The sequence below is a fragment of the Egretta garzetta genome, unplaced genomic scaffold (genome assembly GCF_000687185.1).
Source record: "Egretta garzetta isolate BGI_Z169 unplaced genomic scaffold, ASM68718v1 scaffold5, whole genome shotgun sequence".
NCBI classification, from domain to species: domain Eukaryota; kingdom Metazoa; phylum Chordata; class Aves; order Pelecaniformes; family Ardeidae; genus Egretta; species Egretta garzetta.
In genome coordinates, this window is record NW_009259707.1 from 5,383,230 (window position 1) to 5,386,264 (window position 3,035).

Consider the following 3,035-nt stretch of genomic DNA (forward strand, 5'->3'; position numbering starts at 1 on the left):
TGTACTTATATTCTCTTCCCATGACAAAATTAATCCTCACCCTCATTTACCAGCACACTTCCTGGCCATACATTAACACACGCCAGTATGACCTCTAGTGCACTCAGCACAAACAAGGGAGAGGGAAACTTTACACAACAGAAGTCAAAACTATGGGGGCGAGGGGAGAAAAGCAGAGTAAAGATGACTTGTACCTTCTGTAACTTGTCTCAGTATGTCAGAAGACAAGCAGAAAATCTCCCTCCTGTCACATCAATTCTCAAACCAATATTCACAACACAGACATACCACCCGCATCTTCCCACGTGCTTCCTCTACACTGCAAGTTATGTCCTTGAGCTGCTGCATGCTTTGGGAGAGGCAGCCAAAAGGGATGTAAGGGATTGTATCTATAACCTAGTTGTTGGGGAAAGAAAGAAAGGAAAAGAAGGAGGAAAGAAGTAGCACTGCATAGCACAGAACTGAAGATGCAGGAGACAGAACTGACTGGAAGCCTTTGATTTCATGGTGCCATTCTTCTCTCACTCTACTGGCAACAGAAGAGGGACTGATGAGGGATGTTGAAGTCCAACATCAAGCTACAGATTCAAATAGGTGATGCAGCCTCTCCCTCGGGGGAACCTGATGTTCAAGGGAGCGTCAGCTAGAACCAACACCACCAGGTGATGGGGGTACCTATGCAGACAGAGCCTATTCCAAAACATCACTGGCTGTCCAGGTCCCTCCTCACTCCAATCCCCGCAAAATCCCTGCTCTAAAATATACCCAGTCCTACTTCTCAAACACCTACCCATTCTAATTCTTCTTCCACATCATCCCTTCCATTGCCACACAACCATGTTGCCCTGTAACACGTTATTGCCACTGCTGGTAGCAGTCCATAAGCTCTGTACTGCATTTGCAAGGCCTTAGGACTAAAGCCTCTCAGGCTTACTTTGGCTGAACTTTTCTTGACCTGCCTGCAACTTTTACTTGATTTAGCTGTGATAGCAATTTCTCTAATTGACCAGGTGCCCATGCCTAATTGGTTCTACTTTTGTTTACCCAGCCATGCTGCAACCATAGGTTCACATGGGCAACAGTAGCAAGCAGTTACTTGGTATAGAATGAGATATTCACAACTCTGCAACAACAATGGAGCATAGAGAAATACAGGCCTGGAGTGGTAGCAGAGGCCTTGAGAAGTAGAGATACAGGATGCAATGGAGAGGAGCGCAGGCATGGGATAAACAGAGATGGCTTGTACAGGACTCGGCACTGGACACCCCACAACTCCCCAGCAGTCAGGTAAGAGAAGCGCAGACCTGGATGAAACTGGTTTTAGGGGTAATAAACAAGAAAGAAATTGTACCTAATATATAATGCCTTCTACATATTTGGATGTAACATGGAACTGCAAACCAATGAAGAGCAAAGACATATAAGCACATTAGAGAACACATAAAAATGATCTGAGGTGGATCCTAGAGTGAAGATGAAAGCATCAACACAAATCATCATATTGCTCCTCATGAAGGACACCTGATGCTCACTGCCACCAGGATGAAACCACTGACCTACATAACTCAGAGCAGCAGTCCGATGGTAAGCATAATTACTTTTACTCCATATTGCTCTTTTTTTTTTTTCCCTGTAACAATTAGATGTGGGCTAATAATCATTAGGCTCTTAAGATTTCAATTATTCTAATAAATTCTTGGCCTCTGTTTTAAGGTATGCTTCCATTTTTTAGACATAAACAAGATTTTGTGCATAGCACCCAACAGAGGCCCATGCTCAGTAATTTACAGGCATACAGAAACGCATGCGGAGATACACAAAGAGAACAAGGTATCCGGTAGGCACCGAGACTCTCAAAGCATCCCCTGCACACCAGCTGCTGTCACTGGAAGGGTCCCGCGCAGCAGCACTTCAGTACCCAAAGGCTTCTGCACGATTCTGGCATTTACCACACCAGGTACAGAGATGAGCACTGGGCCTTCTTTCCTTTAGAGCACAAAGATCCAAACTTTCCCTCTTCTTTCTCAAATCACACTTGACTCATCTCCTCGCCAGAGCTGCTCCCAAGATATACCTGTGAAACACAGCCCATGAAACAAACCAGTAACAACAGACGCTACAAAGCAACATATGTGGCATAGCAAAAGGTGCAAGGAAAAATAGTCAGACGAGCAAAATACCTCGCGAGCAAAATACTCATTACCCAGACAGGACCAGAGAAACTGACACAGTTTACACCCTAAACTGGTGAAGGGCAACAAGTCACTAAGGGCAACTTAAGTCACTAACCTCAACATCTTAATGCAATGCACATTTAGGTAGTAAAAAATGCTTAGAGAAGGAGTAATATTTTGTGAAATAGCCTTCCTATGGAGTACTTTCATAAAAGAAACACTTAATGACTCAAAAAGGATATACAAAATTGAGCGGTCTAGGTAAGGAAAAAAAGTTGTACTGTTTCTGGTTCATACGTATTTTAAGACATCGGTTTTCATTTAACTCCTTGTCAGTATTAACAACTAAAAACACTCTCCAAACTGGTTGCATCTTTGTATTTATTATTTTATAGTGACAATCAACAATATGTCCTCTCCCACCAGCGTACATATACACAACATTATTCAGTCAGTGTTCCATATGGTTAATATAACCTCCATTCTAAGAATCCCTTACAAAAAAAAAAAGTTCGTTGACAGTAGAGACTCCAAGATGATACGCACACAACCACAGAAGGGATCCTCTTATCCTGCAATCACTAAAATATTTAACATCTGCACGTATTAAACGTGCACAAATCACAGAGTTATAGCAGGATCTATAGCACTGTCCCCTATTTAAAAAAAAAAAAAAAGAAAAAAAAAAGAAAGAAAACCAAACACAGTTCAGGCGCTGCAGTTGAACCAGTAACTTATTTCCAGATGACCCATCGAGATCTGCGCTCACAACCAGGGGCACTCCGCCGCTGCCTGCTCCCGGACAAACCCCCCCAGAGCCGGGGGAAGCTCAGGGAAGCGCCTTTCAGTGGGTGCGCAAAG

General features: G+C 43.3%; 1 protein-coding gene across 1 annotated transcript in view; it reads right to left on the minus strand.

The window, feature by feature from the left end:
* The window catches only part of EIF5B (eukaryotic translation initiation factor 5B), a 40,652-nt gene that overhangs the window by 36,525 nt on the left and 1,092 nt on the right, over positions 1-3,035 (minus strand).